Raw genomic sequence first — 26,752 nt, forward strand, 5'->3', positions numbered from 1 at the left:
TTTGTGGGTGAGGGATTTAATTAATTAAAATAATTAAATAGAGGGGTTTTGGAGAGTAAAGTAAATTTTATCTAGTTTAATAGAGGAAGTGAGATTTTATTAACAAATTAGACTATTGGTTGTCTATTGATTTGTTAATTAAGCTATAGTTAATTAATTAAATTAAATAATTAGGGGATAGTGCTAAAATAATTAAATATGAAATATTTAATTAAAATATACTTTAGAAGATGACTAAATTTGATTACAAATTTATGTGATTAGATTTAGGCATTTATATTTTGCCCCTCTTTAATATAGTGTTAGTACAACACGACTTTAAAGATATTTTTAAATAATAGATGACACAAAGAAGGTTTTAAAGCAACTAGATTGCCCTACTCTTGATAAAAGACTGTAATGTATGATGCCCCTTGAGAAGATGGGGAGGAGAGAAAATGAGACTAGACGACATCTTGAAAAGTAAGAAAATTGGGGTGAGAGGAGGATGCACAAAGGATGAAAGAGGTTTAAAAGTGGTTCATACTTTCAGTATGGGAGTACGAGACAAGAGGAGATCAATTGTACAAATTAGACAAAATTGTGAGGTAGGATGGAGGACATGAGGGATAAATGAGGCATTTATCTTTTTAAATTGAACCCTTAGGATGTGATGGATGGAATGGGTGGGATTTTGGAAACTTTTTAAGAATTTTTCTTGGATTTTTGGATAGGTTTCAAGGTAGGATAAGGGTTTAGGATAGATGCTGATAGAATAATGATAGTATTGATGCTAATAGGATAAAAATGAACTCTTTTTGGTATTTCCTTTTTATGAGCAAGGGGATGAGATGGAATCCATCTGAAGCTTGAGCGTGGGATTCTCCACAAAGAGAACCACCATGTAGTTGAGCACTTAATTTAATATAGCAATATCGTGAATTGGTCAAGGTTACCAAGAACATCAAGGCCTTGTTGTCATTATACATAGGAATGAATCAAAACAAACATGCAATGACTGCCCCAACATCACACATGAAACCTAGTAGGAATTAGAGTGGAAATGAAACTGGGTAACCCACAAACAAGCAATTTTTCCCAAGTGCACCATCTAATCATAAATGATCATATGTTTGGATATGCAAGGGTTATACTTGACTGACTCATATGTAGAAAATAAAAAAAAAGAAAGATAGATGAAGACCTTGCTCGTTGATTGCCCCATTTGTAGTGCACCATGATATGAATGATCATAGCAACCTTGAGGAGGGGATAACCAAATTGCTCAGAAAATATAATCAAGATAAAAAATTGAAATCCAACATTGAAAGAAAGAGTAAATCAACAAAAAATAACTGTGTGATAGAGAGATCAGTAAGACTCGTTACTAAAGGACCCAAGTCTGACGAGAGGGAAGATATTTCCTACAAGGACTTATCAGTAGTACCTAGCACCTAGAGTCAAAAGCAACTAGAAATTCTAAGGACAACACTTCAGTGACTGCAGATTGCGCATAAGGATTTTTTTGAAGTGTGGAGTAGTGAGAACTAAAGGACCCGATCTGATGTGAACTAACATGAGACTAGACTATGTATCATGAGACTAACTAATGGTGATGACTAAGGTCTGATAATTGATGAATTGATGACTGGTGACTGATATGGGGGATACTATGTATAATGAAAATGACAGATATTTACAAGGATGACATTGTATAGGAGCTATTTACAGGGGACGCTGAGCATATGTTGGTGCTATGTATAGAGGATGGAATGTAGAATGGGATGTATTGTTGGCAGTGTAAAGAAATGCATGACGGTGTCCCAGTAAAGTTAAAAATCCAAGATGAACTGATGTTGGATAGGGTGATGTGGATAATAAGAATGATATACCTCAAAAACAAGGCAAGGATTTGGAAGGATGCATCCCAATGATGATGATTAGATTTTGATCAAGGCTTTCAATAAGGTTAGAAACAAGACTAAGGGTGTGATTGGATAGGTTTATTGATGCTCAATTTGAGATATCTAGAGGGGAAGAATAGGATGGGGCATGTGATGATAGATTGATAGGAGCTTTAGGATATGAATGGATGACATTGGGTTGCATGGGGATAGCATATAGATAGATACCAATGACAAGGCATATGTCAAGTGATAAAAATATGGAGGAGATATTGAGAGGCACAAAGATGGAATCAAAAGGTATTGTGAATAGAAAGATTTGGGTATAAGAATGTGGGAAGATAGGGATTGGAAGATGAAGATGGAAATGGAAAAATAGTAGGGAGATGGAAGGAAGGAAGATAGGGATTAGAAGATGAAGATGGACATAGAACAAAATAAGGGATATGGAAGGTGGGTAGGATAGGGTCTACAAGGAATACAATGCCCCTAGTTATAATATGTCATGTATAAAGGACTTTAAGAGGGGTATGATAGGATGGAAGATATGGCAACAACAAGATGATGGAGGTAGATAAAGGATGGGTGGATGGAGATAAAGGAAAGGAGGGGGATAGATTAAATGGAAGGAAGAATGGGTGTATGGAGATAAAGAAAAGGAGGAGGATGGATTAAATGGAAGGAAGAATGGGTGGATACACATTACGATGGGAGAATGAGTGTAAAAAGGTGACCAAAAGCATGTATGTATGGTGATGGCCTTCATTTTTTTTTATCAAGATCCAAAGGGTGGAGGAGATGAAATGGATAAGATGTGGTGGGTATGGTAGGAAGATGAGACATGTATGGTGGGTAGAAGAATTTCCCCCAAGTGTGCGGAGAATTTGTATGGAAGGATTAATCATGATGCTTGTTTGCCGAGTTTTCATTATGGTACTTATCTGAGGCACCTGTTTGTCAAGTTTTTACAATTGGATGGTTTTTTGACTTTTAATTTTTTTTATTGTTGGACTTTTACTAGTAGGTGTTGGTAGGATGGGTGGATAAGGAAGCATGAAAAAGATTGGATTAAATGAGTGGAATAGTGGATGGGAGTTGGTACATAATGGATGGGAAAATGTAAGACTTGTGGATATATGGATGTGGGAATTGGAACGATCATCATTGGCACACACCATGAAGGATGATGAAGTAGTGGGAAAGATGATGTTGAACAAGATTAAGGAGAAAATAGACTAGGAGGAATATAAGGACCAAAAGTAAAGTTGGAAGATGGAGGATTGGAAATGTAGGATAAGAAGCACAAGGACTAAGAATGAATTGGATGGATGAAGGATGTAGATATGAAGATTTGGATAGATTATGAATGGACAAAGCTTTATGAGCAACAAGAATGGATGCCAATTGAGTTTTTTCTTTGAGATACATTTCTTTTATGAGTATCTTCGGTATCCACATGATATTTGACCTTTTCATATTGGGCCTTTTAAATTTTTGTTTCTTTTAGATCAGATGTTTCTCTTCTTGAATGGGTATTTTAGATGGGACATGTAGATACTTGGATTTTTGTAGATTTTTGGATTTATGCTTTTTAATTTTGGCATTCAATTTGCTTCCATTATCCATGGTATGTGAGCAAGAGCATGGATGATTTGGAGAGATTATGGATGGAATGAAGAGGTTGAAGGTTGGAAGGAATTCAAGGATGAGTGCCTTTGATGATCTAGCTTGTGTATTTTAGGGGATGGAGTGATAGATTGGAATACAAGATATGCATGCATATAATTTCTCAAAATGGATGGAAGGAATGAAGGATAAGGACCTAATAAAGATGGAAGAGAGGAAGGAGTAGGACCCAAAATAGGTGGAGGAGATAAACGATTTGGATTAGGCATATACGGACCCAAAATGGATGGAAAAGATGAAGGATTTAGATAAGAGATATAGAAATCCAAAATGGAGGGGTGGAAAGAAGTAGTAGGTTAAGAGCCCAAAATGGATGTGGAATAAGATGGATGGGAAATTTGGGGCAAATATGGAAGGACTTGGGACCATGAAGGCATAGAAGGGATACCAACATCTAGAGATACACTTTTATTTCTTTTTTCAATATGATGTTAATTATTTGGATCACAAGATGTGAGTCCATTAGTATGCGGAGGAGTAGAAGTTTTGGGCATGACAGTTATTTCTTCTTCTATAGATGTATTACCATGGATTACAAGAGATGTATGATCATGAAGTAGAGGGGATGGAGCTTGATTGTCTTTATTTGAATAGGTGGATGGAAATGGATCTTGACTTGGAGAGATGAATGCAAAAATATGATGTTGAAGTGGAGTAGTGGATGAATGGGAAATATCTTGATATGGAGGAGATGGTGACTACTCTTTAGATGTAGTGGATGGTAAAAAATGATCATGTATGGGAATAAGTGGGACTGGAGGATCTTGAGGTGGAGTACGTATAATGGTAGGATTTTAATTTATGCCAATGGATATTCAACATGATTTTGGATATGATCTTGACAGGATTGGTTGGGAGTGGATGGTGTGATAATAGACATATGAGTGAACTCTTTAGATGGGGTTAATGGGAGGATGGAATTTTCTTCAGTGGGGATGGGTAAATGGAGGATGGATTCATGAGGTTCATTAGACGGGGTTTGGATTATGTTAGGAGGAGGAGACATGGAAATAAATTGGAGGGATTCAATGGATGTGAGGGTTTCAATGATGGAAGGAGATGGAAGGAGATCTATAAGTGGGGTAGATGAAAGAGGGATGATAGCTGGGGGAGATGGAAAAGTAATGATGTGTGTGGGATATGGAAAGGATTTATCACTAAATTCATGTCACTACAACATTTGGGGTCAAATTGTGACGATAATGTAATTTGTGGTGTTTTATTTTATTTTTTTGCAATTGTCTTTGACACCATCACCCATGTGAGTATAAAAGAAAAGAAAAGAAAAAATGACATAAATCAATCCCCATTTGTTTTTATTGTGGTGGAGAGTTGTGCGTGAAAAAGGGTGGAGAGCTTTGAACGAGGGTGGAGAGATCTAAACATTGTCATTCCCTTGTCATTGGTACATTTCATTGTTGTGATCTCTACATTTCATTTTCATGCCCTTGATTTGTAATTTTTTTTCTATGTATCTTTGAATTTTGTTATTGTGCCCTTGCTCTACAATTTGGTTGCCATGCCCTTGTGATCTCTACATTTGGTTGCCATGCCCTTGCTCTGTGATTTTGTTTCCATGTCATGCCCTTGCTTTGCGATTTCGTTGCCATGCCCTAGCTTTGTGGTTTTCTTCAAGGGAGCTATGTAAATTTTCATTTATTTTCCTTCTAAATAGGTATCTCTTTGTATTTCCTTCTAAACATGTATATTTAGAGATCTTTTTAAAGGTGCTTATTACATCTTAGCACAATAGAAAAATTTATCTAGTTGCATACATATTGCAGAATCCAAATAATAAAAGAATAAAAATCACTCAACCTGTACTAAGTGGGTTTACATCAAGATCCTCCACAAAAGTAATGCAAACCAAGAAAAATGGGCAAAGTTTGCAAGAAATTTTACAAAAACATATCATAGCAGATATATATGAGCAATGTTAGTATGCTAATAGAAACCAAATTTAAATAAAGCTTCTACAAACTAAACAAAATTCATAAACTTCAAGATAGACTAAGATGAGCTCTCAATTGAGAATATGAGCCATTAATGGACTCTCTCAATAAGAAGCTCTCTTGTTGAGTAGCTTTGTCTAAATAGATAGGATGTATGCTCAAGCTTTATGCTTCAAAAAGGGCTTCAAATGGAGTTAGAATTTGGGTGTGAGTGTATGGTTTTGATGTAAAATAGCTTCTTAAAATGGCATTATGAATTTACTTCATGGATTGTGTTATTTTGCAAAGGGGAAGGATCCAATTTATAGGCAAGAGGCTTGAGGGATTGAGGGCTAAGATGCAAGGATAGGAAAAAGCTCATGGAGGGCTCATATTGCATGAGAAGAGAGCACATGGATTGTGCTTCCTTACAACCAATCAGGGAGTGACACATGTCACAGGGTGAGAGGATGGAGGAAAGGGGAAGGATGAGTCAACAAAGGAGGCTCAAGGGATAAAATCTTCATAAAGACCCTCATAATGGCTTGTAAGAGCAATAAAAAGGCTTTGGAAGAGTCATTTATGGCCTAGTGGGCTTCATAAAGTTTTATGGTTGAGATATTTTGAGGGAGATGAGAGCAATTTCGAATTGGGCTTGATTATGAGGGTTTTAAGCTTGATTAGCATTGTGCAAATGATTAGAGGATGGATTAGGATGGTTTAGGATTAGCTTAGGGATAGGCAAGTGGATGGCATTTAATGAGGGTGGGTGAAGGAGGAGATATTTGTTAACTTTGGCTTGGGTTAGTAAGTCTTAACCCATGTTTAGAGAATGTGACAAGGTTAGGAGGGGATTAGGATTAGGTTTAAAGACATCTTCTAGAAGAGTCTAGACTTTGGATGAGGATAAAGACTTTCTAGAATAGTCTAGAACTTCCTAGGATGAGGATGAAGACTTTCTAGAAGAGTCTAGAACTTCTTAGGATGAGGATAAATTAGATTTTTAGGAAATAAATAAAATTTTATTTATTTCAAGGGTTTGGGTTGAGGAGATATTTATTAAAACTTTTTTAATAAACATGAGGATTAATATTTAATCTTAATTAAATATTTTGAGTTGGGATTAGGGGTAGGAAATGATGGGATTAGCCTTTAATCAAAATTAAAGAAGGATTAGAAGATTTTGGAAGAGGTTAGTGGTCTTAAGGAAATTGGCCAAGTTTTGGAAATTAAAATTTTTTTTTTTTTTTGAGTTTTTTGGTCAATTTATTAATTAAATAATTAATAAATAAGGAAATAGTGTTTAAATAAGATTTAAACATTTTTGGGAGGGATTCCTTAATTAAATATTTTTAATTAAGGTAAAGGGATTTAATGGCATAAAAATAAATAAATAAATTAAATAATTAATTAATTAATAAATGATGATGTCATCAAATTTTTTTCAAAAAATAAAAATACTTTATTTTCTAAAGGTTTTTAGGTGTCTACAGCAGACACTTTTAGAAAGAAACTAGCCATAACCCAATTAAATGGATCTAGTTGCTGATTAGTTGGGTTGATTACAAATTCCTATAGAACTATCATCAGATTAGGTATAATAAAATGAACAATCAATTGTTCCCAGCTAGTAGGATCAAATACAGTTTTCCATGGTGATAAAATTGCATATGCAAGAAATTGAAGAATAACTTCAACAAAGATTTGAGTGTAAGGAGTTGAAGAAGCAAGTTCTGCTTTTGTGTAAATGCCATAATCATGAGGCTCATTCCCTTGTAGAAGCCTTTGCCACAATGAAATTACCTCTAAACTATGCATAGGATGTTGAAGTGGTTCCCAAAATTGTAACAATCTTATAAGCATTTGATACTTGAGATTATCATAGGGAGGCTATGCCAATACTTGAAACACTCTTATAAGCATTTGATATTTGGACTGTAAATTCTCAAAGACACTTGCAAGTGATTCCAATGTCATAGTACCTACCACAACACTTTCCTAGATTCTATCTAGTGGCTCCCATAATATCCTCTATGTTGTCTAGCTATTGTTTCTGTCGTGCAATCTCTTTATAAGACCATTACTTCTCCTTTTCTTTCTAAAGTTGCTCCTTCTCCTTCACTCTCGTGCCTTAAATTTTGATTATCAAACTTCTGAATATCTCTACCTTATCTAAAATCAACTTTACATTGTGTTGTAACTTTGGCAAAGGTGTTTGATCATTGATAGCTTTCATTTCAACATTCAAATTTTCAAGATTGCACTTTTTGTACTGTTTGAACACTAGGTTCTTTCTTTTGAGCTAATAGTTCTTCAGGTGCATTATCTTGTAAAAATTTAATTAATTTTGTTGAACAATTGTAAACTCTTAGAAAGTGTATTGTTGTTTTCATATATGTATGTATATATGTATGCATGTGTATATATATGTATGCATGTATATATATGTATGTATGTATGTATATATATGTATGTATGTATATGTATGTATGTATGTATATATATAGAGAGATCTTGTCAATTGTGGATTATGGATTATAAACAAAAAAGAAAAGAAAACATGACATTAATCATTCTCCATTTTTTTTGATTGATTGTGGAGAGCTGTGCGTGAAAGAGGGTGGAGAGATCTGAACATTGGTGGAGATTAGTGGAGATCTAGGATTTTATTGCCATTCCCTTGTGATCACTGCATTTCATTGCCACACTGTACCCTTTTGATCTTTGTTCCCTTTCTCTATGATTTTCTTCAAGGGGAGGAGAGGTACCTGTGTAATTTTTTTTGCTCTAAAAATTTATTTGTTGTTCATATATAAAAGCTTTCGTCAGATTCAAGGATAACTAATTATGATGATTGTCTACATATGTGCATGTATGCATGCATATTAGTTCACTATGTGAGCTACTTTACATGAATACATACACACTTTCATAGTACTTGTGATAAATTAAATTAATAATTCATGTCTTGAATTCACACAAGCAATTATTCTTGCATTCAATCAAAATTATTCATACCAAATTAAGTATGAAGAAATTTGTACTTACAGATTATATTATCTCTTGGTGATTGAGTAAAGATCTCATTGTTGGTGTAAATAGATATTTACTATTTACACTTTACTTAAGTTTACTTAAGTTAATGCATTATTTTATTATTTATTCTGTGAGACACTTAGGAGTTTACGTACCTTTATGAGTTGTCATGTTGACAACACAAAAGTGCGCAACTTTAATTCAGCGCATGATGTCTACAACACTGAAGTTTGCATCATTCACTGAGTTGTCATGTAGTCAACATAGTTATTCACACTCCTAATTTAGCACATGGTGTCTACAACATAAATTTGCATGCTACACCATTGTAGGCTTATCCTCTCATCATCACACTTACTTCCATGCTTAATGGAGGATAACCCATATTTGGTGGACATGTGCCTAGTTGTATGACTTATCATGATGCTGATTCCTAGGCATTCTAGATGCATCTCAGAGGCCTTTATATATAGGCACTCCTAGTGTACTTGTACATTGAATTGAATACTATATAGTTATTCTGATCATACTCTGGTCTATTTTGTGCTTGTGTTTGAGTTCCTTGATCTTGGGTGAATTTTTCCCTAAGGTAAAGTCTTACACTCATGCATAATATCATCTAGGTAATGATCAAATGCATTCACATTAAGTCATAATTTGATTGAGTAGATGATCCATTTATGTTACTTCATACTCATTTTATTGAACATTTTGTTTAACATAGTCAATAATACTAGAATTATACAACTACAACTAGTACTCTTGTTTATTTTATTTAATCATATACATTTAAGACTATTATTTTTCTTAAAATTAGACTATATATTTGTGATCACTGAAACACAAATATAGATTGCTGATAGTCATCTTTTTTAATTTCAAGATCTTCATATTTAATGTGAAGAGTTTCCACTACTAGATAGTAGAATAGCCACAACGTGGAGCCACATAGATCATTGCTTTCACCAAATTATATTTTTATTGTTTTTTTTCCTTCAAAAATATTATAGGTGAATGTTCTTTTGATTTTCCATACATTTAATAATCTGTCACTTGTTTTTTGAGGTAATTTTCTATTCTGAGATAAAGACATCTATCATAAGGATGGAAATGCCAATTTTGATCATCTTGCTTTCAAAGCTGATTCCCTTATCAAATTAATGAAACTACTTGCAACTGATACCTTAATTTTCTGCAACTTTCCTGATCAACCATTCACACAACCATCTTCCTCCTACCCTACCATAGCACATAGCCCTTGTTTGAGGTTTATACCTTAGTCCCTCTTGGGTTTTGAACCTCATTGAACCTATTTCAAAATGGTTCCATTGGTTCAAGGAGGTTCATATGTTCGATAAGTTTAGTGTCCTAGGAAGTTTAATGGTTTCAATGTTTAGAAGGCTCTTGGCTTGGATCAGAGCACTGAGATTCAAAGACTCTGTAATTTAGACTGAATGGTTCATATCAATTTGTGTAGATGTTTTTAGATGTCTCCAAGAACATTTAGGTGTATTTTGGTTCATAATAGTCCATAGACCACAAATCAAGATCAAAGTTTACATTTTGGGTAGAAGCAAGAAGTTGGGTCTTAATTCTATGGAAGTCCATGGATTGAGATAGTTCTCTTTTAGAAACGGGTACCCATTTTAGGCTTGGGCACTCGATCTGAAATTTAAAAAATGGTTACCCATTTAAAAAAAAATTGGGTACCCGTTGTTTATTTTCAAAAAATGGGTACCTATTTTTGTAAACATAAAAAAGTTGTATTTTTTAGAAATGGGTACTCGTTTTTGGAAAGCAAAAACCAGGTACCCATTTCTAAAAATTCAATTTTTTTTTGGGGGAGTGGGGATTTTAAATGTTGATTTTAATTTTTCAAAATGGGTACCTATTTTTTGAATTTCAAATAACGAGTGCCCATTTCTTACATGGGGCAAAATTTTTTTCTCCTACCTCAAATTTTGGTTAAGGATAGGCTTGGTGAGACCAAGCCTATGCCTTGACCGCTCAAGATTTGGATAAGGCATTGAACTGACAAATTCATGCCTTGCCATAATTTTTAGAGGGTCTTCTCAATCAATTTTTTTTATGAAACAAAAACCCATTAGAGCTTTCACTATTCTGATTTCAGAAATATAAATTTTATAGTGCTATGATTTTGTTTACTATTTTTGCATTATTTTTTAATGAAAGGTGGTACCTAAATGTAAAATAGTGAAGTTCACTAAAACTTTAATATCTTTTTATTTTATAATTTTTCTTAGATCAATTTATGTCATCAATCTAAATATAATTCTTTTGAGGTTAAATTTTTTTTTTTTGAAAAAAGTGAAATTTTGATCAAATTATGGTGTCCGTACACGAGAGGTTTTAAAATTTACCTTTATAGCCAATTAATAATTAATAATAAAAAATTATTCAATAAAAATATTAAGGAAAAATATTATCATCAATCTTAGGGTATTAGATAGCTCCTTTTAAAAAGATTTATGAAGATTCATTTATTTGTGTCAAATTATAGTGTTAGTACATGAGTGTGGTATGTTCCTAAAACAAACATTTTGAAAAAATGGTTTTTAAAGATCCATACCAAAAAAAATTCTATCATATGGGTACACAAATAAATTACATATTCAAAAAATAGATTCTAAACACTAAATTTTTTATTTCTAAAGTTTTTTTATATTCAATCTCTAAATGCCTCAAATTTTGACATCAATTGACAAAAAAATTCAAAAATAGTAAAAGCACTTCCACTTTTTGCCCAAAAGTGAGACCCAACTTCTTGCACTTACCCTTTCAAAGACCAAAGGTTTTGAACATGAAACTAGTATTTCAAAGTGTTGGTTCATCAATCTGGATGTATAGTTCAACAATTCAAGTTTGACAATTTCAAGTAGCCCATACCATTTCAGAAGACCATACTATTTCAGAAGACCAAGTCCAATGATTTGTATCTAGAAATTTGATGGTATAGAAATTTAATATGGAGGAGGATATATTGGCATCACAAATGAATCATCTCATATCAATAAACAACATCTAATCTTCTGTAAGTCTATCTCCTCTAAAGACCCAATACATGGAGCCATTATCATCATGAGTAGACTCACTCTCCTTAGATGACTTTAATCAAAACTATTCATACCAGACTCAGTATGTAAAAATATGTACTTACATATTATATTATCTCTTGGTGATTAAGTAAAGACCAAATACAATTTTCCAAGGCGATAAAATTGCATATGCATATGCAGATGTATGTATGTATGTATATATGTATGTGTATATCTATGTATGTATGTATCTTTGAATCTCATTGCTGTGCCCTTGTAATCTTTGTATATGTATATATGTGTATATATACACACATACACACATATGTGTGTCTATGTATGTATGTATATAAACTGAGAGATCTTAGTATATATACATACATACATACATAGACACATACATATGTATGTGTATGTATGTATATATACACATACATATACATAAAGAGAAGCTTTGCTACATATACATATATATACATACATAGACACACACACACACATGTGTGTGTGTGTGTGTGTGTGTGTGTGTGTATGTATATATACACATACATATACATAAAGATAATATTTTCCAATCACCTATTGGGGGAATATAAAGAGATACATGTTTAGAAGGAAAATAAAAGAACATTTACATAGATACCTCTTCTCCCCTTGAAGAAAATCGTAGAGCACTACTACATTTGGACCTGAATATAGCACAAATTGCACCATTGTAGCAAATTACAGTTGCAATTTGACCCCAAATATTGTAGTGCAAAGGGCACAAAGATCACAAGGGCATGGCACAACAACAAAATCATAGAGCAAGGGCACAAAGATCACAAGGGCATGCCAATGAAAACATAGATCTCCACTGATCTCCACCAAGGGCACAAAAATGAAATGCAAGGATCATAAAGGCATGACAATAAAATGCAGTGATCATAAGGGCACGACAACAAAATCTCCACAAATGTTCAAAGCTCTCCACTCTCATTCGGAGCTCTCCACCCTCTTTCGTTTGCAACTCTCCACAACCAAAACAAATGAGGAATGATTTATGCCATGTTTACTTTTTTTTTTGGTTTATATCTAAAATCAACTTCACATTGTGTTATAAATCTAGCATAGGTGTTTTATCCTCAATAGCTTTCATTTCAACATTTGAACACTCAAGTTTTCAAGTTTCCTCTTCATTATATAGTCGTTTCCACCCTAAAAACCACTTTGTTACTTCATTAAAATCAAGACTTGAACAAAGCCAATGATATAAAACCTATTGCCACTTTGAAAAAAATGCTCCCTCCAACATTGCAACCATATGATAAATGGGAATAGCACATGCCCGAGCCATAACCAAATTAAATTGGTCTAGTTGTTGATTAACTAGGTTGACTGCAAATTCCTATAGAGCTGTCATCAGATTAGGTACAATAAAATAAACAATCTGTTGTTCCCAGCTAGCAAGATCAAATACAATTTTCCAAGGTGATAAAATTGCATATGCAGATGCATCACTTGAATGCCATGCATAAAGCACATTCCCAACCTTGAAACACTCTTATAAACAATGACAAAGAAAATGCAAATGAAATACATGAAAAATTGCATAATTTGTAATCTTTATAAATATAGAGAGATCTTCGTTAAGGTGCTTATTACATATTAGAACAACAAAAAAAATGATCTAGCTACATGCATATTCCAATATTCAAATAATTAAACAATAAAACTCACACAACTCGTGCTAAATGACTTAGCCCTGCACAAAATTAATGCAGACCACGAAAAATGGGCAGAGTTCACAAGAAATTTTACAAAAATATATCATAGCATATATTTTTAGAAAGAAACAAACCATAACCTAGTTAAATTGGTCTAGTTGCTAATCAGTTGGGTTGCTTCCAAATTCTTATAGAATTGTCATTAGATTAGGTATGATAAAATGAACAATCAATTGTTCCCAACTAGCAGAGTCAAATACAATTTTCCAAGGTGATAAAATTGCATATGCAGATGCATCACTTGAATTCCATGCATGAAACACATTCACAACCTTGAAACACTCTTATAAGAAATGGAAAAGCAAATAAAGATGCAATACATGACAAATTGCACAACTTGTAGTCTTTATATATACATAGAGATCTTTTTAAAGGTGCTTATTACATATTAGCACAATAGAAGAATTGATCTAGCTGCATACATATTCTAGAATCCAAATAATTAAAAAATAAAATTCACTCAACCCATGCTAAGTGACTTAGCATAAGATCCTGCACAAAAATAATGTAGACCAGGAAAAACGGGTAGAATTCACATGAAATTTTTGAAAAACATATCATAGTAGATATTTTTAGAAAGAAACAAGCCATGAGCTAGTTAAATTGGTCTAGTTGCTGATTAGCTAGGTTGATTACAAATTCTTGTAGAACTGTCATCAGATTAGTTACAATAAAATGAACAATCAACTGTTCCTAGCTAGTAGGATCAAATACAAATTTCCAAGGTGATAAAATTGCATATGTGGATGTATGTATGTATATATGTGTGTATATATATGTATCTATGTATGTATCTATTTATGTATACACACACACACACACACACACACACACACACACACACACATATATATATATACATATGCATATATGTGTATATATACATACACACATATTTGTGTGTCTATGTATGTATGTATATATATAGAGAGATCTTATGGATTGTGGAGATCAGTGGAGATCTAGGATTTTATTGCCATGCATTTTGTTGCCATGCCCTTGTAATCTCTACATTTCATTTTTGTGCCCTTGTAATCTCTGCATCTCGATGTCATGCCCTTTTGATCTTTGTGTATGTATATACATATATATGTTTATGTTAGAAGATTGGTTGGAAGCATGAATGTTGATGATATTCCTATGGGGGAGTATTGTAGATATATTACTATGATGATATGTTACATTCATGACTATGTTTGTCATTGATGTCAACATAGTAGTTTTCTGTGGTATCTAACAGAAGAACAATAAAAAGATCAAGTTGGTATGGATGACTATTTGAGGATTCTAATTACCTAAGGTTATGGGAGATACTTCCAAGTATCTGGTATGTGTAGTTAATTTTGGAAGAAGAAAGGATAAGTTTAGAAGAAGTTATGTAAGTTTTGATGATGTCTATTCTAAGATAGAGTTTACAGAGGCATGTTCTGGTAAACTTGTTATATCTCTTAGCAGAGTTGATATTTTGAGAATCAAGGTTGAGGACATGAAGAAGACATGTTGGTGATGATGTGGCTAAGTTCACTCCTCATAATATTGTGTGTACAAAAAGTTATTCAAGTTGCAAGGTGAAAGATTTATGTTATCACTAAGTGTAACATGTTCTTAATGTGGTCCTATAATAATTAATTGAGAAGGTCTAACAAATGATTCAAGGAATTGTTTTGAGGACTTGGTATAAAGGAAGGACATTTTCCTTTATCAATTATGACATGAATTATATTGATGATAAGAAGCAGAGGGTGAAAAATGAGAAGTTGAGTAGAGCAGTGTGGAAGTGAAGGAAACTTCATTGTCAAGGTTTTTCTAAGTGATCCGAGGTTTGTGACCTAGTCTACAAGGTTTGACAGTGATTGGTCTAGTTGACAATAATAGAGGAAAGAGGAAGATAACAATAAATTACTTGTTTGAGTAGTGATCTCTTCTTGTAGTTGAAATTTCATGTTTGGGTAGTGGGCTCATCTTGCATACATTGTACTACAACTCCTAATAGGGTTGGAACAACTCCTAACAGGGTTGGAATCTCCTAACAGGGATTCAAAGTCTCTTAATAGGGACTCTACATACTAAATGTTGTAATAGAATCCTAAAAAGGTCCATTCTCTAACAAGGAATATTTATATTAGTACATCATCTTGTGGAAATTATTCCCACTGGGGTTTCCCTCTGATCAAGGGTTTCCCTAGTCAACGTATCTGGTGCAATTGTCTATGTGCATTTTATTATGGTTGCTATTTACTTTGGTTGAATGGTTAAGTTTGTTTAAAGAAGATAAATGTTTTAATTGTCAGATAAATTATTCAACCCCCATCTCAGTTATCTTGGTGGGCTATTGTTTCTAACAATTGGTATTAGAGCATCTTGAAGATAAAGTTTAACAACTTTGGGAGATCCATAGTCTGAAGTTCAATGGAATAAATTAGGACAACTAGAAGGAAAAAATGAAGACACATTTGCTATGTATGGATCTAGGATATTGGATCTTGACAAAATTAGAGAAGACAATAATTGTTGAAAAGGATTTGGAAATTTGCATCAAGGCATAAGGAGATCTTTTCATGTGTGACATGAGAGCTAGAGAAGCACTATTGATTGCACTACTTGAAATTGAGCACAATCAGGTAAAATCACTTGCTACTTCACATTTAATTTGGAAAGCTTTGGAAAATAGTTTTAAAGGTGATGCACATTCTAAGAAGTTGAGGCTACCAAGTTGGATTTGTACATTTCCAAATGCTAAAATGATGGAAGATGAATATGTAAGAACATATATAGATAGGATATCATAAATTACTATAGGTATCAAAGCTCAAGGAGGAACCAAAGAAGATGATGAGGTTATATGGAAGATATTGAAGACTCTAACACCACCATTTAAGTTAGTAGTTCAAATGATACAATTATTGATATCTTGTACCAAATATTTCACAAAGGAGTCATTATTTGGAAGACTTGAAGTAGTTGAGAATGAGTTCAGATAGTCTGGATAATTAATCAGAATAGAGATAGCTTTCAGTGCCTTGAATATTCAACCTAGTCTATCAAGAGCATAAGTGCTAGAGGAGATTTTACTAGCAGTAGTAGATTCAAGGAAGACAAAAATATTGAAGAACGAATAGCCCTTCTGGTAAAAAGAGAAAAAGGAGGTAAGAAAATCTTTAAATGTTGGACTTGTGATGAATATGGTCATTATGCATATGTGTCCTAAAAGAGAGAAAAGGTATAAGGAAAATTACAAGCCTCAAAAAGATAGAGAGTGTTTTTATGCAAATGAAGATAATGATTCAGATGAACAAGCATTAAGTGCTAGTGATGATGAAATTGGATTTATGGCAATTAAAGAAGGAAGTTCAGAAATGGTAGCTTTGGTGTCATAGGTTGAGAAAAAATCTAATTGGATAACTGAAAGTGGTTGTTCACATTATATGAATGGTGACATGAACAAGTTTGTTGACTTCAAAAGTTAGGATGGAGGAATTGTCAGAGTTGGAAACAATGCAACATGACAAGTTAAAGGTATTGGATCTATAACTCTTGATGGTAAAAATAAAGCTGAGCAAGTATACTTTGTTAATGGTTTAAAGCATAATCTTTTGAGTGTCTGACAACTAGTAGAAAAAGTTTATTAGTTGTAGTTCACAGAAATGACATGTATGATCAAAGATAAAGATGGAAAGGTAATTGGAATAGTGAAATGTCCCTTTTCTAATTTTACATGATATTTCAAGCCTCTAATCAGATCTTTAAGATCAAACAACCAATCTTTCAAAGATCCACCAATTCCTCAAGAAACCCCAAATCAGGTATGCTGAAAATAGTGCCAAAAGCTTCACAACTTCACAAATTATTAATAAATCTGAAAATGGACATTTTTACAGAAATTTTAGCAGCATAACAGCCTAAAAAATGACATTTCTAGATCCATATAGCCTTTACACAACATTTCACAAATGTAGGACAAAAATTATGCTCATCGGGCTCCCGAAATTAACAAAAAAATGCTCGAAAACACCACAAAAACACTAATAATCTATCTCATAAGTTTAATCGCGTCCCAATACATATATTCAGCTCTATTTTAACACCTTAAAGTCTGAAATACAGCAGCAACCAAAAATGATATGAAATACTCAACTGAAAACACCAAACTCATACAAAAAAACACACCCAAAAACCCACAAATCTGCACTGTTCAGCACAAAGGCAAACTCTGTATGAGCATGCACATGGAATGGCTTCAAACTCCCATCCTTAGCCTTCCTGGAAACCTGCAAAATCCCATTCTTGGGTCTCCCTAGAAACTTGCAAACTCCCGTTCTTGGGTCTCCTTCTGCATAGGTTTGGCAGCCTCTGAAAAATAACAAAGAATGAGCAAAAATCAAGTTCTAGAATCAGCCCAAAATGCCTCCAAACCCCTTAAAAGAGGGCATAACCATAACTCACATCCAAGAGAGGTTAATGAAACATATTTTAATAATAATTTTCATTTATTAGTCCAACGGTTTCCAAAGATTAACCCCCTTTTTCCGAAACTTCACTTTCTTGGGCCTGCCTGCCTTAGCAAAGATTATTATTTTTTAATTATTTGAAAAGGGGACATGAAAATTCCTCCCTTCCCAAAAATTTCTTGTCCTCAAGCAATGGGTGAACAATAAACCAATCAATCCACCTGGATCCCAAATGTAGTTATGAACTATACTACTACCAATTAACACAGGCTCCTCCAATATCCTCTGCAATATGACCAAGAGGAATCCATAATCAAACTGACAATTATAGCTCAACCAAACTCCAAAATCACCACTACCATAGTCAAAAACCCATAAGACACAAACTCTTAGAACATCAGAACCCAAGTAAAGTGGACAAATCAAACTACCAACACAGTAATTACCATCAATGCATCCCACTGGCCTATACGAAATGTACAATCCAACTCTGCAACAATGGTGAACGCTCTCGAATGAAACTATACCAAGTATGGAGAACCACACACTGTACAACTCCTACAGTCAACAAAACTCTACAAATCACTAACCACTATCTCATAACCATAACTCCCATGCACTGCTGATGGTGAAAAGACATTACAAGATAAAGAGTAAGAAATGGAATCCAAACCAAATTTTCCTGCCATCAACTCCTCAAAACAAGGATCAAATGCTAACTGATGTACATACCCTGCAATATAATATTGATTAAAAAAACCAACCTCAGTCAACAGCTCACCATGAACAAGTGATACAACCCATTGTGACTGATCACTAGCTAAGTCAGGAGATGTCATAGCCAAAGGAGTAGAATCAATAACAACACCCACTGAAGCATCACTCCCAAACTCTTGCTCTAAGTCACATATTATCAAGCTGTCAACTACAGAACCTATCACCATGTCATGCCCATCACAACTCTCATCTTGAGGCATCAAACTGTCCCATAACTGATGATAAGCACTAGGAACCAAAGTACATCTCTGTATCATCATCTCATCAACATGGTCATCAAAGGTAAATTGATGAGCGTACCTAGATGAAACTAACTGCAATTGATCATTAACCATGTTGGAACTGACTATTGCCTCCGAAGATATCACGAAGGGAGTAGTATTACTAGCAGGAACCATGCCAACTGTCGACTCACCAACATCACACATGATCTTTGATACATCTCTAGTCTCCGTGCCATCATTACTAGAGGCCACCACCATGTCAAGAATACAACAATCTGCTACAACACCCAACTCAACTAAACCTGACTCTAGTGGGAATGAACCTGATATGCCAATGTTAGTATCAAGGATGGATGCATCCCCATCTCCACTGTCTCTGACAATCTCGGCCATGGACATCCTCGGATCACCAAACACCACAGCTTGTGACTGTATAGAATCAGGTAAAGACTATAGTCGCTCTAACTCCATGGTCACCTAAGCCAAATGAAACTGTGACTCCTTGAAAGCCAACTGTGTACTCTCAAGAATCTCAGAAGTCACCTCAAGCTGCTCAGTAAGCTCACTCACCTCATCTTCCTTGGCCAACAATGCATCATATGCTGTACTGCCCCACTCCATAAGATAATCTCTGTCGGCTACCAACTGCATATAATTCTGTCTCAAAATTCGAATAGCATCCCATAAAGAGTGGAACTCTGTCAAGGAAAGATAATTGCCTCCCTGCTCATCACTAGTAGGAGAACCCCATCCATAAACTGCTAACAACTAATGAGCAGCATTGAAATGCTGGCAAGGGATAGCAATGTCTCGGTCACTAACTCTCAACTGATTAGACACATGATGGCACTGGCTTGACTGTCTCCTACAAACCTCCTCTGATGCACTATCTAAAGGAGTATCCTCAAAGTTACTAGTCTCTAGAGTATTACCATCCATATCCTGTGAATCAAATCTAAAGCTCATATCAACATACGGAGTATCAAAAAAATTAGCATTGCTGTCCAAATCCTCTATACCCAAGGAAGCTAAGTCTTCAAAATTGCCCACTACATCCTCCTGGATGTCATCAATGCCAATATGATCCTGGGACTCATCTATACACACTGCCAAATATGAAATATCATCAACACATTCTAGCAAGTATGGTCGACTGGATATATGAACAAAGCCCAACATCGGTGTATAAAAACTAATACCAACATTAGACAAGATACTAGCACAAGAAAAGACAACATCGTGTAATATGCTAATCAAATCCATGATAGCACCCAAACAAACACTGCTACCAAAAAGTGTTAAAGATCTCCAATCAACTGAATCCCAAATGCCAATATAACAATCTCGAGTCCATATCCGTAAACTAGAATCAACTGGTAACTCAAGCAAACTCCTCACCTGAGTAATATGACCAATACCAACTAACTCCACATACCTGTCATGATGAGATAATGAAGTCACAATACTATCTTTGTTCACCTTCAGCTGGCTGGACAAATCATGTGAAGTACTACCAGCCTCAACCTCATGTGATGAAGCATCTAACTGTGCCTGGTACTCTTTCTCAGCAAAGTCATGAATGCTCAATGTCTGCTCATCTCTACCAGGTATCTCACCATCCTGCACAACAACATCCTCATAATCATCATCTGAACCCACTACACTGTTGATGGAGGGCCACACCACCCTACCAACTCATAACCAAGAGTGCAACAATATGAAGACAAAGAGAAATAAAAAAAATGCTTCAGAAGCAATTTTATTGTACTTGAAAATTCTTACAACACCCACAAGATGATATCATAGATATGACTTCTTCAAAAAGAAGTTTACAAATTATTCAACATAAGAGAAATCCCAAATAAGAGTCTTCACACCAAGCTTCACCAAGAATTTCTACTTGAAGAGTTATACCTTTAAAGCTTTCACACCTTGAAGTCTTCATGCCTTCTAGCTTCTACTTCTCAAACTTGATTAGAAATGCTCATATCCCTTGCTTAAATAGACACTTACCACCCAATGCATGACTTATCCACAACCTTCTAGAATTCCACCTACACAATATCCACAACCTTCTACAACTTCCATAACCTTCTACAATATCCACAACTTTCTACAATATTCATAACTTTCTAGAATTCTACCCACACTCCTCGATAAATGGAATGACAACCATTTATTTTATTTTATTTTCTATTATGCCACCTATGCACCTCGAAAATAGAAATCACCTTTTCCCTTTTTTCCTGTTTTCTATTTTTAATTATTTTTCTTCCTATTTTCGTCACTTTCTCTCTCCTCCACAAATTTTTTTTTTTTTTTTTAAATTTTTAATTTTTAATTTTACATTCAACATGTCTCCCCTTTAGTTAAGATGCTCTTGCATCAGACTCCCCAGGTCCAAAAAGATGTTCTAATAGCTAGAAGAACATCTTTCAGGATTCAACACATAAATCCCAAACTGGTTCTTCACATATATGTCCTCCAAATCTTCAACTTGCACACTCTTTCCCTTGTTTTTCTTCTTCTCCTTTACATCCACCACAGGTGTTCCATAGGTCTGCTTCCCATGCTGATTTTCAATCTTCTCAAAATTTTCCAACTCAACTCGACTGCCAACACTCAGGTTTCTCCTACCAAGCACTTCATTCTACAAAGGAATCAAGGAAAACTTCCTACCACCTTTCTCAATAGTAAATACATTCCTAACAAAATCATGCATAGCCTTGCAATCATACTGCCAAGGTCTACCAAGTAACACATGACAACTATTCATATCCACAATACCACACAATACTTGATCTTTATACTGCCCAATCCAAAAATCAACAAGACATTGCTCTCTCACTTCCAAAGCATGCTCACCTTACAACCAGCCAATCCTATAAGGACAAGGATGTCTCAATCTCTTCAAACCAAGTTTTTGAACCATCTCCTCAGCAACAAGGTTATCAGTACTACCACCATCTATAATCACCTTGCAAACTTTCCCACCAGACTTGCAACAAGTTTTGAACAAACTAGTCCTCTGACAAGAATCCAATGTCTTCTTACCCATTAGTACTCGCCGAGCCAACAAAATTTCTCCTTCCTTAGGCTAATTTTCTTGGACTTCAACCTCATTCACAATAGTAGTTGTCCTACCAATAGAACATTCAAAAGATCTATGCCCTTCTTGACCACACTTGAAACAATTACCTCTGAATACACCTCCACTTTTCCTTCTTCTTTGTTCCATAGGTTTTGGTTCGCCTTCTACTTTTGGTTTAGCTTGTACCGAACTATCCTGCTTCTCCTTCCCTCAGGAACTACCTTGATTCTTCCTCTTTAGCTTCTCCTCTGCTCTCAAAGCATACTGATAAGCATCCTCAACTTTGGAAATATTAAGCATACCAACCTCATCTTGAATATTGAATCTCAAACCATTAATGTACCGTGCTACCTTCTCCTTTGACAATTCTCTATGCCTAGACCGAATAGTCAACTTGTAGAACTCCTCAGTGTAATCCTTCATAGTCATATCCTTTTGTTTCAAATTCTGCAACCTCTTAAACAATTCAAGCTCATAATCAGCAGGAATGAACTTTGCCTTTAACTTAGTCACCATCAATTTCCATCTAGTGATCTTCATTTCACCTTCCTCTTCTCTGTCTCTTTGTAGTTCCTTCCACCAAAGAGCAGCATGTCCCTTCAACTTAGTTTGTGCCAACCTTACTCTCAGTGGATCTTCAATACCCTCAAGCTCAAAGTAGTCCTCTAATTCACCAATCCAATAAATTAGGTCTTTAGGATTCAAAGTACCTGAAAAATTAGAAACCTCCATCTTATGCTTCAGCTTCAACTGAGATCTAGGTCGAGAAAACTGACTAGCCCTAATTCCAATAGGTCTCTCCTCATGATCACTTCTATCCTCACTAGCAGCTTCAAAGTCTTCGACAAATTTGTCATATCTATCTTCTGTATCCACATGCCTAGGTACACCACCCAAAGCACTCACAATTTCAGCAATCATGTCACTCTTCATCAATGCAATCTCTGATTTGACCTCTGCTCTTATCTTCTCTAAGATTCTTTCTTCCATCGCTTCACTAAGGTCATCATTTTCCTAAGGGTCCAATCTTCTTGGAGGCATCTTCCAAAAATTTAGCAAACCCTAAACAAATCCACCAATCTAAAAGATCAATCAGCCACAAGATCAATGTTCTTTGCAAATCTTGGTGTAAACTGCCTCACGTTCGGCGATCTGTCCACACACTCAGGAACTCCTGCTCTGATACCACTTGATGGAGGGCCACACCACCCTACCAACTCATAACCAAGAGTGCAACAATATGGAGACGAAGAGAAATAAAAAAAATGCTTTAGAAGCAATTTTATTGTACTTGAAAATTCTTACAACACCCACAAGATGATATCATAGATATGACTTCTTCAAAAAGAAGTTTACAAATTCTTCAACATAAGAGAAATCCCAAATAAGAGTCTTCACACCAAGCTTCACCAAGAATTTCTACTTGGAGAGTTATACCTTTAAAGCTTTCACACCTTGAAGTCTTCATGCCTTCTAGCTTCTACTTCTCAAACTTGATTAGAAATGCTCATATCCCTTGCTTAAATAGACACTTACCACCCAATGCATGACTTATCCACAACCTTCTAGAATTCCACCTACACAATATCCACAACCTTCTACAACTTCCATAACCTTCTACAATATCCACAACTTTCTACAATATTCATAACTTTCTAGAATTCTACCCACACTCCTCGATAAATGGAATGACAACCATTTATTTTATTTTATTTTCTATTATGCCACCTATGCACCTCGAAAATAGAAATCACCTTTTCCCTTTTTTCCTGTTTTCTATTTTTAATTATTTTTCTTCCTATTTTCGTCACTTTCTCTCTCCTCCACAATTTTTTTTTTTAAATTTAAAATTTTAATTTTTAAGTTTACATTCAACATGTCTCCCCTTTATTTAAGATGCTCCTGCATCAACTGTAGTCACTGCCTGTTGTAACTATACCATCTTGAATACCTGTGGCATCACCCTTTGACGACCTGTAAACAATTGTCTCAATTTGAGTATCAAGTTGACCGTTACTATCAATCTGTGTAATATCCTTTCCCACCACCTCCTGTGGCAGAGTAGAATCTGAGACCTCTGCCTGGCTATAAGCTAGTTTCTCAAACTCCTCATGAAAGTTCTTGGTAATTGTGTCACCTGCCCTATGAGAAAATCTGCCAAATAGAAATCCAGTCAACTTATCCACCTTAACTGGGTCGGACAACATGTCATTCATTATACGGTGGTGCTCAACCAACTGTTCAGACATGTCATGGCTTATTTTTATAAGTTTATCTCGAATGTCTAAATAACCATCCTTTCTACTGTTTTGACTCTAGATATCAATTGTCCAAGATCGTGTCCTCTGAGACTCTGTACTATACATGTCCATTCTAGATAAATTAGAGTGTAACCCCAATAGGATATAACTTCTTCAAACACCAAGAAATAACATGAAAATTATTAGAAGTAGCATGCAACCATAAAATTTGACATGCAGCTGATTAGAAGCAACATGAAATCATAAATTATGACATGCAAGATCTGGGTAGTTGTCAAAACTGACATGCAAGATCTGGGTAGTTGTCAAAACTGACATGCAAACTTCTACAACCACCAAATTCACCAAGAAATAACATGCAAATGATTAGAAGTAGCATGCAACCATAAATTTTGACATGCAGCTGATTAGAAGCAACATGCAACCATAAATTATGACATGCAAGATTTGGGTAGTTCTCAAAACTGACATGCAAACTTCTACAAACCCTCAGTCTGGCAAGATCATGGCTCTGATACCACTAGAATGTCCCTTTTTTGATTTTACATGATATTTCAAGCCTCTAATAAGATCTTTAAGATCAAACAACCAATCTTTCAAAGATCCACCAATTTCTCAAGAAACCCCAAATCGGGTATGCTGAAAATAGTGCCAAAAGCTTCACAACTTCACAAATTATTAATAAATCTGAAAATGGAAATTTTTATAGAAATTTTAGTAGCATAACAGCCTACAAAATGACATTTCCAGATCCGTATAGCCTTTACACAACAGTTCACAAATGTAAGACAAAAACTATGCTCATCGGGCTCCCAAAATTAACAAAAAAATGCCCAGAAACACCACAAAAACACTAATAATCTATCTCAAAAGTTTAATCACATCCCAATACATATATTCAGATTTATTTTAACACCTTAAATTTTGAAATACAGCAGCAAACCAAACTGATATGAAATACTCAACTGAAAACACCAAACTCATACAAAAAAACACACTCGAAAACCCACAAATCTGCACTATTCAGCACAAAGGCAAACTCTGTATGAGCATGCACATGAAATGGATTCAAACTCCCATCCTTAGCCTTCCTAGAAACTTTCAAAATCCCATTCTTGGGTCTCCCTGAAAACTTGCAAACTCCCGTTCTTGGGTCTCCTTCTCCACAGGTTTGGCAACCTCTGAAGAATAACAAAGAATGAGTAAAAATCAAGTTTTGGAATCAGCCCAAAATGCCTCCAAACCCCTTAAAAGAGGGCATAACCATAACTCAAATCCAAGAGAGGTTAATGAAGCATATTTTAATAATAATTTTCATTTATTAGTCCAACGGTTTCCAAAGATTAACCCCCTTTTTCCGAAACTTCACTTTCTTGGGCTTGCCTGCCTTAGCAAAGATTATTATTTTTTAATTATTTGAAAAGGGGACATGAAAAATAGGAATCAAATCTAGAGGTAATGTATTTCAATTGAAACCTACTAAAATGAAATGTTTGTTTGCAAAGGTAGATGACAGTTGGTTATATCATAAGAGATTTTTTCATATAAAGATTGATAGTATTGTGAGCACTAGTAGAGTGTTTGCAGTTTGAGATTTGTCAAAGATTGTAAAACCTACTAACATAATTTGCAAGGAGTGTGTTTTGGTCAAGCATAACATAACTTCTTTTCCTAGAAAGAAGTTTACCACTATAGAAAAGTTAGATATTGTACACACAGATCTTAGCAGTCCTACAAAGACTAAAGGATTCTATGGTGAAAGGTACTTTATGATTCTAGTTGATGATTTTTCTAGAATGATGTAGGTTGTATTTCTTAAAGAGAAATCTGAGGCATTTGATAAGTTCAAGATATTCAAGAATAGGGTTGAGAATGAATCTAGTATGAAGATTAAATGTTTAAGATTAGATAGAGGAGGAGAATTTACTTCGAATGAGTTTAACATGTTTTGTGAAGAAAAAGGAATTAAAAGACAATTATCAGCTTTGAGAACCCTTGAACATAATGGCATTGTAGAGAGAAGGAACAAGTCAGTCACAAAAGTTGCAAGAGCTATGTTAGCAGAGAATGATGTATCCAAAACATTTTGGAGAGAAGTTGCGAATACAATAGTTTACACTATGAATAGAGTGCAAGTAAGGAAAGACACAAACATGACCCCTTATGAAATCTAGTTTGGTCACTCACCTACAGTTAAGTATTTTAGAATTTTTGGGAGTAAGTGCTATATCAAAAGAGAAGATGATATTGGTAAGTTTGATGCTAGAAGTGATGAAGGTATGTTTCTTGGTTATTCATTGAAAATAATAGATGTTATAATTAGAGAACTAAGACTATTATGGAAAGTGAAAATGTGAGAATTGATGAGAAATTCAGGATACGAGAGAGAATAGTTGATTATAATTTAGATGATGATGCTGTTACTAATCTAAGGAATGATGAGGTATTTCTTGAGAGTAACAATGATTTGTAGAATGAAGGAGAGCTAAGGTAGGAACAAAGCTCAGAACCTTTAGTGGAGCTAAGAGTTGAGATAAGAACCCCTACTTTAGGAAAGAATATAATAAATAATCACCATTTGAGCAGATCATTA

The sequence above is a fragment of the Cupressus sempervirens genome, chromosome 10 (genome assembly GCF_028749045.1).
Source record: "Cupressus sempervirens isolate cs-2001-9-10 chromosome 10, ASM2874904v1, whole genome shotgun sequence".
Lineage (NCBI taxonomy): Eukaryota > Viridiplantae > Streptophyta > Pinopsida > Cupressales > Cupressaceae > Cupressus > Cupressus sempervirens.